Source organism: Choloepus didactylus, chromosome 8 (assembly GCF_015220235.1).
Source record: "Choloepus didactylus isolate mChoDid1 chromosome 8, mChoDid1.pri, whole genome shotgun sequence".
In the NCBI taxonomy this organism is placed as follows: domain Eukaryota; kingdom Metazoa; phylum Chordata; class Mammalia; order Pilosa; family Megalonychidae; genus Choloepus; species Choloepus didactylus.
Window position 1 is genome coordinate 74,139,954 of NC_051314.1, and position 12,688 is coordinate 74,152,641.

Genomic DNA, 12,688 nt, shown 5'->3' on the forward strand with positions numbered 1-12,688 from the left:
AGAGGAGAATATGGAGTTATTTCTTAATGAGTACAGAGTTTCTGTTTGAGATGATGGAAAATGTAACAAATTGTGCTGATGAGCACAACATTGTAAATGTAAGTAATGCCACTGAATCGTGCACTTAAAAACAGTTAAAATCAGAAAGGAATATAAAAATCCTCTTCCTCAAGAGCAGAGATGGTCATGGCTGATGATGGTCATTGCACTTGATTACAAATTCAGATCTCTGGGTCCCAGCTCTGAGGGCCGCTATTGTTTCAACCCACCCCAGACAGGGGCAGAGGCACTGGAAATTTACAGATGCGGAACTTCCTCGGGGCTGCAGGGAACAGTTAGCTGAAGGGCTGCATTTGCTGGGCAGGCCAACAAAGCTCAGCTTTGAGGATCCAGAGAAGCTTTTGGAGCCCTTCAGATCCCCTCCCCAGGGTACTTTGCAGCCAGTCTGCATCCCCTTCGTGAGTCCCTGGCCCTGTTTTGACTGGGAAAGACTGACTTGGTAAAAGCTTCTCCAGGGTGACCCTCCTCCCAGAATTTGCCCTCCAGGAAAAAGCAGCATGAGATAATGACAGGAAGTATAAAAAACTATAGAGATGGACAGTCTGGGTAAAAGGCCTGCCAGTAACAAATACCTTGGAGAGGAACATCTGTCTCCTGGGAAACAGAGGGGACAACCAAACCCCTATAAACAGGGGAACTCCAAAACAACTAACAAGCAAAACCCAAGACAAGACAGAGGCCCAGAAACAGAGGGAAAATCCGGCCCACTGCATTAGTCTTGGGCCGACCTTCCTTATCGGCAGGCTGAAGTTCAAGAATATCTCTGCCTTATCATCAGCTGATTACAAAACCAAGAAATAGACATCCCATGGAGTAAATCCCAGAGTTAAGATTTTAAAATCTTAAAATGTACAAGGTGCAACAAGAGTACAAGACAAACAAAGGAACAGGAAATAATGGCCCATCCAACGGAAGAGGATAAAAATGAAGAAAACACCAGTGAAGAAGAAGAGAATGTGGACGTACTAAATAAAGCCTCTTAAAAAAATGGTCTTAAAAATGCTTAAAGAGATGAAGGAAAGTACAGAGAAAGAACTAAAGGCTATCAAGAAAACAATGAATGAATAATATGAGAGTCTAAGTAAAGAGATAGAAATTTTTAAAAGGATCCAAACAGAACTACTGGAGTTGAAAACCAGGAAAATGAAAAATACCCAGGAGGATTTCAAGAGCAGATTGGAGCTAGCATAAGAAAGAATCAGTGAAATCAAAGAAAAAACACTTGAAATGAGTCAGGCTGAGGGCAGAAAGAAAAAAGAAATATTAAAAGATAAAATAGCCTAAGAGAGCTATGGGAAACCATCAAGTGCACTAATATACGTATTATGGTGATTCCCAGAAGGAGAATAAAGAGAAAAGGGGGCAGAAAGAATAGTCAAAGAAAAAATGACAGAGAACATCCTAAACTTAGCAAAAAACATGAATATGCACATCCAGGAACATCAAACATGATAAATGTGAAGAAAAATATACCAATCATATATTGATTACACTATCAAATGCAAAGGACAAGGAGAGTTCTGAATGCTCAAGAAAAAAGCAACGTGTGATGTTCAAGGGAGGCCCAAATAGTTTGAATTCTAATTTCTCATCAGAAACCTTGGGGGCAAGAAGGCAGTGGGTTGAAAGACTTAAAGTGGTGAAGGAAAATAACTGCCAGTTAAGAATTTTATATCTGGTGAGACTCTTTTATATGGAAGGGTAAGGGGCCCCAAGTAGTTAAAGCCACCTTAAAAGTGAAGAATGAAATTGGAGGACTCATGCTTGCCAATCTTAAAACTTAATTACAAAGCCACAGTAATCAAAACAGCATGGTACTCGCACATGAACAGACATATAGGTCAATGGAATAGAATTGAGAGCTCTGAAATCAACCCTCATATTTATGACCAACTGATTTTTGACAAGGGTACAAAGACCACTCAATTGGGAAAGAATAGCTTCTTCAACAAATGGTTCTGGGAAAACTGGATTCCCATTTACAAAAAAAATGAAAGAGGAACTCTACCTCACCCCATAATACAAAAATCAACTCCAAATGGATCAAAGACCTAAATATAAGAGCCAAAACTAGAAGAAAACTCCTAGAAGAAAATATAAGGAAGCATCTTCAGGACCTTATGTTAGGAAATGGTTTCTTAGACTTTCCGCCCAAAGCACCAGTGACAAAAGAAAAAGTAGATAAATGGGACTTCATCGAATTTAAAAACTTTGGGCCTCAAAGGTCTTAATCATGAAAGTAAAATGACAACCTACACAATGGAAGAAAATATTTGGAAACTCCACAGCTGATAAAGGTTTTATGTCCAGAATATATAAAGAAATCCTTCAACTTAACAACAAAAAGACAAACCAATTTAAAAATGGGCAAAACACTTGAACAGACATCTCTCCAAAGAAGATATACAAATGGCCAGAAAGCACATGAAAAGATGTTCAATATCATTAGCCATCAGAGAAATGCAAATCAAAACCATAATGAGATATAATTTCACACCCATTAGGATAGCTGCTATAAAAAAAAATGGAAAATAACAAGCATTGGAGAGGATGCAGAGAAATAGGACACTCATTCGTTGCTGGTGGTGATGTAAAATAGTGCAACCACTGTGGAAGACAGTTTGGTGGCTCCTCATAAAGCTAAGTATTGAACTACCATATGACCAAGCAATCCCACTACTAAGTATATACCCAAAAGAATTGAAAGCAGGGACTCAAACAGATATTTGCACACCAATGTTTATAGCGGCATTATTCACAATTGCCAAAAGATGGAAGCAACCTAAGTGTCCCTCAACCAATGAATAAATAAATAAAACTGGTATATACATACAATGGATTATTATTCAGTCATAAAAGGGAATGAAGTCTTGATACCTGAGACAACATGGATGAACCCTGAAGACATCATGTTCAGTGAAGTAGGTCAGACATAAAAAGACAAATATTGTTATGATCTCACTGTTTTGAAACAATTAGAATAAGCAAACTCAGAGTCAGAATCTAGAGCATAGGTTATAAGTGGACAGGGTAGGGACAGGGGATGGGAAGTTAAGGCTTAGAATGTACAGGGTTTCTATTTGGAATGATGGAAATGTTTTGGTTATGGGTGGTGGTAATTGTAGCACAGCATTGTGAATCCAATTAAAAGCACTGAAAGAGAACTAAAAGGGGAAATATTAGACAGTACATTCAGTAACATAATTTTTTTTTTTTATTTGGTCATGTTGGCGGAAGCTGAGGGCAAGCTGTACCTGCGTGTGTCCAAGGAGTCCCATGGTCAGCCGATCAAGTTCTATGCCTGCAAAGCAGGCTGCCTGGACAACCCCCTGGAGCTGACCTCAGCGCCCCAGGGCCACACCTTCTCTGTCACGGTGACGCAGCCCATCATGCCGCTGCTCTACCTCTCCACCGACCTCATGCACCTGCAGGACCTGTGGCACATGCTGCACCTCAAGGCCATCCTGGCCCATGACAAGCACATGGCCCAGCAGGACGCAGGGCTGCCCTTCCTCTTCTGGTTTGGCGTGGCCTCCCTCATCACCCTCTTCCACCTCTTCCTCTCAAGCTCATCTGCAACCAGTACTGCAGGCGGGGAGCCAAGCCCCTCTCCAGGAGTAAGGTATACAGCCACGTCCTTCAAGCCCCAGGCCTCTGCCTTGTTTTCTGTCCTGTGCCTAGGATGGGCCTGGCCCGCTGAGGGTGAGGTGAGGCCTGGACAGCAGCTGGGTGTCCTCAGCTGAGATAGGAGTATCTGTTTAGAAGACACCAAAAAGTGACTTCTGAAAGGAGATCATAAGAAAAGGAAAGCCATGGAAATCTAGGTGCTGAGTAGATGAGCCCCCTGGCTGCAGCATTCTCTGCATTTTAAGATTACTACAACACACCCCTAGATTGCCTTGAAGGCTCTCCCTAAACTGCTAGTGGGACCCCATCCTCCCCGCTGAGGGCCTGCTCAGCACCTTCCTCTGCGCCCAGCCAGGTCACTGTCTTGTCAGCCGGGGACAAGGCTCCTCCCCTCCTGGTTCCTGAGACATCTTTGCCCCCAGGAAGTGGTGGCTTTGACCACAGTTGCTGAGGGACTGTCATCTGGAATGCATCTTGGGGAGCGGGATGGGTGTCGCAGGGTGAGGCTGCCTGCTCTGCTCTGCCGATCAGTCTGCTTTCTCACTGCCAGGCGGCCCCGGGGAAGGCCAGGAGGGAGGCCCTCAATCACACTCACGGGAGAAAGTGCTTTAGAAGGAGCAGTTTTTTCTCCCCTTTTCTTTTCTTTTCTTTTCCTCCCTCCCTCTGTCCCTCTCTCTCTCAGTCTCTTCTCTCTCTTTCTTTTCTTCTTCTTTCCCCTTTCCCACCCTCTGTCTCTTTTCTTGAGTCAAACTGCAGTGAGAATAGAGAGGTAAATTGAGCCCTAGGTTCGCATTCCCAAGCTGGTAAAGAGCCTAGAGCCCACTGAGGAGAAATGCTTCATGTCTGCAGAAGGCCTTTGTGGCTTCTGGTTTCCGGTCCAAGGCAGGACTTGGAGAAGGAAACAGCCCTCCTCCACCTGGAGGAGCAGAAGGGTGGGAGGCAGTTCTGAGTTCAAATTGAAAGTCAGATTAAAAAGAAGGGTGCAGAAAGCCTTCCTGGGTTAGCAGTCCCTTGACTAGCTGATAGAGAATAGGAGCTAAATTTGCATTGTGTGAGCTTTGCAGCTTCTGTTAAACAAGCAGGCTGCTTTTCCCTGCCGGTTAGTGGGCGTCTCTGCTCTTACTCCTGTGCACACATCTGCCCTTGGCTGCCCACATAATCGGGTAGGGTGGGGTGGGGGGACAAGCTAAACTACCTTCATGAGATACTGACCCCTGCCCTGTGGGGTACTGATCCCAGGGACTCACGCTTGCGCTGACCCACAGCAGAGCAGAGCACATGAACACTGCATCAGCCCGAGGACATCCACCGCCACTGAACCCACAGCGATGCTCACGTTGCCCTAGGCCAGGCACTGTCTGCAGGTCCACCGGGGTCGTCTTCATAGCCCGCTTCTCTTAATAGTTCCATAGCTGTCTGCAGGGTGGGAAATGGACAGTAATAACTTGTTTTATTAATTGAACAGGAAGATGCCAGTGTCTGAGTGAACTAACAGTCCTGCTTTCGGCCACCGTTTGCACAAGACACCCAGCACCGAACGTCCTGCTGCTACAAGCGAGGGGTCTTCGAAAGCAACCACGCATTTGTGCGTTGTTGGGAGAAACCAGTGATGTAGAAGCATTTGTGGATTTTAAGAGTTTGCATTGGAAAGAATGTGTGTCACATGGGGAGTGGGGAGGGAGGGGAGCTAGTGGACTTTTTGTAAGCTTTCGACTCAATAAAATGAACCTGTATGGAAATACTTGAAATTGAACTCACTCCTTCCACTTTCTCCCTTTCCTCTGTCCCAGGAAATTGGACCTCTTTTGAAAAGACTTGTCTAGGAAAAATTGTGTTCTTTTCCTAATTAAATGTGTTCTTTCTCGAAAAAAAAAATCCGTGGAACTACACCTCACAGTGAGCCCTAAGTTAAATCATGGACTTTAATTAATAGTATAATGATACAATTAATAGTGCAATTATAAAAATGTGCTACCATCAATTGTAACAAAGCAGGGTGTTGGTGGTGGTCGGGTGATATATGGGTTCTGCAAACCCACAATTTCCCTAATTAAAAAAACAGTTAAATTGGTGAATTTTACATTTTACATATATATATATGTATGTCACCACAATAAATTTTTTTAAAAAATGAATGCCTATCACCCCACACTGAACTTGAGCACATAGTGGCTCATTATAGGCAACAGTGAAAGGAATTGCTCCTATTTTCACACCTTCAATTCTGGACTCATGAATCCTAGCTATAGGAGAAATAGCAGCCTATATTGGTCACTGATTAGAGCACATACCACAGCCTGGAGGACATTCTCTCAATCTTGCAAGACGTTGCTACACAGATGGCATGGAAATTAAATCTTCAAAAGGCCAGTCCAGCATTCTCTCTGGTCGGCTACTTCAGAGTGATAGCGAACACGGTAGGATCGGTGAATTTCATAAGCATGAGTCATTGCCACACTTCAATTGCTATTAAATGAGTTCCTTGGTCAGAGCAATGCTGTGGGGAATACCTTGAAGTGAATCATATTCTTTAAGTCCACAGATGGACTTATTCCTTAAGTCCACAGATGGTGACTCTCTCATTGAGGGCAAGGAAATCAAATCCATATCTAAAGTGTCTCTTCCGTAAGAACAAAGCATGGCCTCTTCCATGATGGATGTCATCCAGTGCAATCCATGTGCTGCCAGGTGGCTGTCCTTTCCCCTTGGGGAATGGTGCCATAGCAGGGACTCCATGTTGGTCTCTGCCGTTGGCAAGTTGAACACACTGCAGAGACTATAAACAGAACAGCCTTAGCGAGTAGAAGTCTATTTGCTGAGTCCATGCAAAACCACCATCCCTGCCACCAGGGCCTCCTTGTTCATGAGCCCACTGGGCCAGGGTGGGATGACTGGGGAAGGAGCCTAATTGATGTCCACAGAGCATCTTGTCCACCTGATTATTAAGATCCTCCTCTACTGAGATTACTCTTTGATGAGCAATCACATAGGACAAATATCTTGACACTCTGTAACCATTCAGAAAGATCTATCCACATACTTCCTTGTCATCCATTTTCCAACTGTGTTCCATCCTGACATCTAATGAAACCATTAGCCACTGTCTATGAATCAGTGTAGCTCCATACCTAGGGCATCTCCTCTTCCAGGAAGGATAACTAGGTGTATTCCTTGAAATTCTTTCTAATTAAAGGATTTCCCTCCACTACCTATACCTCAGAGTCACCCTAGAGTTGGCAATAGTGCTGAGCTGTCTACACTGAGGTTATGCCAGCATATCAAACAGAATCATCTGTAAACCAAGCCTGAATTTTTTTCTTCCTCAGTCAATGTTGGCCATAGGGAATTCTCCATGAGGCCATACATGTGGGTTGAGAATTATGAGGGGCTGTGAGCATCTGGGCCACTTGCTCATGCAACTTATTTGTGCCATCAGGACCTGCTCAAGCTGAGCTGCTATGTGTGCCCAACTTGATGGCTTGGTGGACCGACAACCCCCAGTTTATAGTAGGCAGCTCAGGTCTCATGTTCACTTTATGGCCCATGGTCAAGCCTTGAGGCTCTAAGGCCCAGCAGCCAGCCACAAACTGTGTCTCAAAAGAAGAATAGCTATCTACAAAGGATGGCAGAGTTTTATTCCAAAATTCTAAAAGTCTGCACATTAATTCACCTGTGAAGGCTCCATACACATCCTGAGTTACACAGACCCTTCAAACACTGTTGGTCCTGCTGGGTCCCACGCCCCAAGTGACAGAGTACTTTACCCAGCAACGGGGACATTATAGAGCCTTCTCTTTTTCTGTGTGCTATTTTAGCCCGTTTGCTGACTCTCTTGTATTTTTTTCTCCATTACTTTAGAACGAACGTAAATGAGGAAGAAAGGGCTATTTATTGGGTACTCCTCAAATACCCTAACACACCGGATGGGAGGCCTCTGGCTATTTTTATTTAAATATTTAAGGAAAGGTGGTTCCATAAGGCTGGAGCTCTTTGGGACACCCAGTGACAGAAATGTGTAAGATGTACATCCTGAAAATGAAGGGATGGACCAAGCAGCACTGACTGCTTCTCTGACACCAAAACAATTTGTTGCAAAGTGAAAACTCCAGTCAATCAAGCCTGTGGTTCCCACCCTGGCACTAAGCATCCACTTTGACTGAGAAGTCAGTCATTTTGATCCCACAGCCTCTGAATAACAACCCCATGCTTCCAAGAAAGGAGTGAAATGGAGAATATTTTGACTATGTGAACATTACAGTCTCAAACTCTTTGCTTCTTATAATATTTATTTCATATTTTTTTAGTCCAAACTGAACAAAAAATGCTAATTTAACCCAGTTGAAAAAACAAAAAGGGTAGAAATTTCACTCAAAATGGGATCATTTTTATTCTTGTCATCTCTGCCTCGGACATGGACATTTAATATTTAAATGCTATTCCCTGTGAGATCTGGACTTTCAGCATTTTGTAACTATGACAGGATTCAAATTTCAGATTCTACTTTGTGTGAAAATATCATTTCAAAGTGTGTGCCCCAGGAGAATAATAATAAACCTGAGTCTTGGCATTTTTTAAAATGAATTCTTTTCAAAGGTCTCTTAAAATACAGCTTATTCTCTCTCCTTCCTACACACCAGAAGTTAAACAATGATGCCTTTCATTTCCTCCCAAGTTAAGTTCAGTCTGAATCTGTTACCAAATTACTTATTGTAAGCAGAATGAGTAACTGTAAAATGAAATAGGATTATTGTATCTACATTTAATACATTAATTATAATCTTTTATAATAAGCTAACCTTGTCCTTTTATTCTAATTTAAAATGCTATATTAATTATCTATAATTATAATTTGACTATTAAAAACATGCCTGATGTTTTCCTTTGTTATTAGCATAATCCTGAAAACATCTGCCACAATCTAGTAAATACTGGGGGGCCTTGGTGATTAATAGTAACTGGTGTGGTAAAATCACTTTTTATCCTTAAGCATTCTGAAAACAGATTGGGCCATTAAAATATCTTAGTTTAAATGCTACACTGCTTTGGCATGTTTCATAAGGTTGCATACATTCTATTACTCTCCATCTCATAATTCACATAGTATAAGAAATGTAGTGTGGTGGTTTTAACCACATAGTGCCCACTACTGACAGTGTCTGGCAAGGCTTAATGGGTGTGTCTTCTGCAAAAATATTTTTATAAAATTATGGAAATAATGGTTTTAAATTTTCTTTAAAGGTGATTCTCTTGTTTTGGTTCTTCCAGAATTTTTCCATAATCTCTACTGTATTAGTATTCAATTGAATTCCTGAAAGAGAACTGAATTTAAGAAAATACACACTGCAAATTCTATACTTCAACATATGCCAAGATGACGAGCTAAATCTCTACTTTAACTAGAGTTAACTTTTTGTTATTAGACCATTTTTATGGCTAAAAATACAATTAAAAGAAAGGTATACAAATTAGGAGAAGCATTATCATGTCTCTACTTAGCTTTCTGTTTTTAAAGTTTGTTACAGTCTGTTTCATGAATTAGGAACTTCTGTTTTGAATTAATCCATTAATAGATTTTAAAAATTTGAATTTTACATCAAGGAGCCAGAATGAGCACAAGTATTTTCAAGTCTTGTACCACTGCATCACTGACAACAAAATATCCCCAAAACTTGAAATTACAAGAAAAAAAATTTTAATAACTAAAATAAATTGTCAGAAAAGGTAATCCGCCCTAAGTAATCATCTGAAAATGAGTGACCAAGGAGTCCCACCCAAATTCCAGTCATAGTTTGAGAAGTCTATGATTCTATTTGCAGCCTGATCAACAGTAAGGTGAAAGATTGTGTTAGTGGAAGAGAAAGCATGAGAACACATGAGGTCAAGTAAAACAAATGCAGAGGAGGAGAATTGTTCAGGGAGGCTCCAGCAGTACCCAGCATGAGTGCTTTGACCCTCTGCTTAGTACCCAACCCCCTTACCAATGGACACTTCCTAAAATGGATGCAACAGGCTCACATAATTCAAAGACACCAGACATTAAAATCACCTCACCAGCCCGCTGGCTCTGATTCCATGCTGGTCCTGTACAGCTGGTCCATGCCAGGCTGTAATTTGGCTTCCAAGGTAAATTTTCTACACAAGTGGCTCTCAAACCACAAGAGATAATAGGCATTTATTCAATAAATACTAATTGAGCAACTTCTATGCACCCAGTATGCTGCCAAGCACTGGGCAATATGATAATGAAGTGCTGCCCTGTGGAGGTGGAAGTCTAATAAAAGAGCGACATTAAACAGATTAACATACAAATAAATGTATTAAATGCTATGAAGGAAAGGTTAAGAAAAAAACAGTAACTGGAAGGACTTAACTTAGGACGGTCAGGAAGACCCTCTCTGCAGACGAGAGTTCAGGCTGACATCTGAGCAGACAGGAGCCAGGTAAAGGCTTGGGAAGGAGCACTACAGGCAGAGGGCTGGGCAGGTTGCAGGACCCCCAGGCGGGAAGGTTTAGAACGTTAGAGGATCTGGATCTGAGAACATACTAGTGTGAAGAAGAGAGGAGGGAAATGGTGCTTGAGGTTGGAGAAGGAGGCAGGGCTCAGACTAGGCAGGCTATATGAAGGAATTTTTTTTTTTAATGCTTAGCAGCCAAACACATTTATTAGTCTTTTTTCCTTTTTTTTTTTCCAGGAAACCAAAAACATTTTGTAGTTATAATGTAAGCAACTGAGTTTGCACATAATACAATCATATCTTTCCAAAATAAAATAAAAAACTAAACAAAAACAAAAATAAGCTGTTTAGAAGCCCCCCAAAAAAACCTTCAGAAAACTCTTATATATGCATTACATATATAAAGAATTTAAACTATTCTAAGACGGTGGCTGGCCACGGAAGAATTTAAAGACTAAGAGGAACGTGATCCAATCAATGTTCTTTAAAGATCAGTCGGGATGTCCAGTGGAGAAAGTACTAAAGGAAGGTGTATTAGTCATGGTTCTCTAGGGAAATGGAACCGACATTTACATTATATGTAATGTAAATATCACAAGGTTTTTCATAGGAATTGAGCAGGTCTTCCATGATAAATCCACTCTAACATTCCAATCTCTCTAAGCCTTTGGCTCCCCTCATCTACATTACACCAGGGCAGTTCTGGCATTTCAACTTCAGGCAATGTCTGCCACCTTTTGATTGGTATACTTCAGCCAACCACCCAAACAGGGAGTGTTAGAGCCCTTTCTAACCCCTCCAGCTTCAACGCTGATCCCAGAATCACTGCTTAGTGGGTCCATATCAATAAATTCAGACTGATCCAACTTTATTTTCCTTTCACCATTATCCCACACATATTCATTCCCGCACATATTTCCCTGATTTCTGTCTATATAAATTGGAAAAAGCATGCAGTTCTTTTGGAGTGCAGTGTACCTCCTCATGGGTCACACTTCATACCTCACCTTTTGGGGCCTGTTGGGACTTCAGTCTAGTTATAGGTCTGGAAAAAAAGAGGGGTGATGGTGCTAGGTCATGAGAAGAATGAGCAGTGTCTTGCAAGCCAACTACCTCAGGGCATTAGGGCATTCCATTGCAATTTCATTGGTGAAACAGGATTAAATCTCACAACAGAGGTGTCAGGGCTGTTTCCTCAGGGGAGGTGGTTACAGTTTTATCAGGCACAGCAGAGTTAATTGCTTCAGGTGGAGGTTGGATGGCAGATTTTTCAGGGCAGACTGGAGGTCAGGAGGCTGTTTCCTCAGGGCACACTGTTACAGGTTTATCTGGCAAAGACTCAGCTGAATCCAGGGTTTCAATGTCCCCTCCCTTATTATTATCAACTCATATGTCTCCATTCCAATTTTCAGGATCCCATTCCTTTCTAATCAATATCCTCACTTTAATAGCAGATATCCCTCAAGGTTGGGAATTTAGTTTACATTGTAATTCATCCACTTGCACAAAGACACTCTAGGTCTGGTTTTCAGAAATCTTAAGTCTGCAGCTACATGAAATAAGATTTTCTTCCAAGGCACACATGAAACGTTCATGTCCTTCAGGTGGCACTTAAATTGGGAATTTGAAACCTTGAGCTTGTCCATTTGTTTTACAGCTGTAACCAGCATATTTAGGAACAACCAGCCAACATCATTATACCTTTTAACTCCACAAAACTCTGTTAAAGTGTCAAAAACACTCTCACCCAGAGCCTTGCCTATTATAAGCATTTGAGTAGCCATATCCAGTGGTGTTATTTTGCGGATCTCTATTACCAGCTCATGCCATGGACTATCAGTGCCCTCTTGATCGCTGGAAATAGAGTCATTCGTGTCTTTGAATCTAATCAAGTTACAGAACCAATTCCAAAACCCCAGAGCCAACTCAGAAATTTCATCCTTAAGATTCTGTTTCTCAAGAACCATTCCCAGGCCAAAATCTGTATTAGTCAGGGTTCCCTGGGGAAACAGAACCAACAGGAGATTAGATAGATAGATAGATAGATAGATAGATAGATAGATAGATAGATAGATATGATTTTTTTAACAGGACTTGGCTTACGCAACCATGGGGATGGGGATGGGCAAGTTCAACTTCCGTAGGGCAGGCTACAAGCTGGGAACTCCAAAGATTTTCAATGGATTCCCCAGGAGAAGCTGCCTGACTGAAGTAGAGATGGAAATTCTCCTTTCTGACTGCTGAAACCATTACTCCTCCTTTTAAAGCTTTCAGCTGATTGGATGAGGCTTCTCTCATTGTTGAAGGCAATCTCCTCAATTAATTGTAGCTGTAATCAGACATAGATGCAATCAACTTACTGATGATTTAAATCCACAAAGTATCTGCACAGTAACAATCAGGCCAGTGCTTGTTTAACCAAATAACTGGATTTGAATCCCAAAGCCACTGCTTTACTAGGTGTATGACTTTCAGCCAGTTACTTAGCCTCTCTATGCCTAATATTTTTATCTGAAAATTCAGAATCATACTAGCACCTAACCTGT

At 41.7% G+C, this 12,688-nt stretch overlaps 1 pseudogene; it reads left to right on the forward strand.

Moving 5' to 3' along the window:
- The first annotated feature begins 3,284 nt into the window (after positions 1-3,284).
- LOC119542684 lies at positions 3,285-3,760 on the forward strand (annotated as a pseudogene).
- The last annotated feature ends 8,928 nt before the right edge of the window (positions 3,761-12,688 follow it).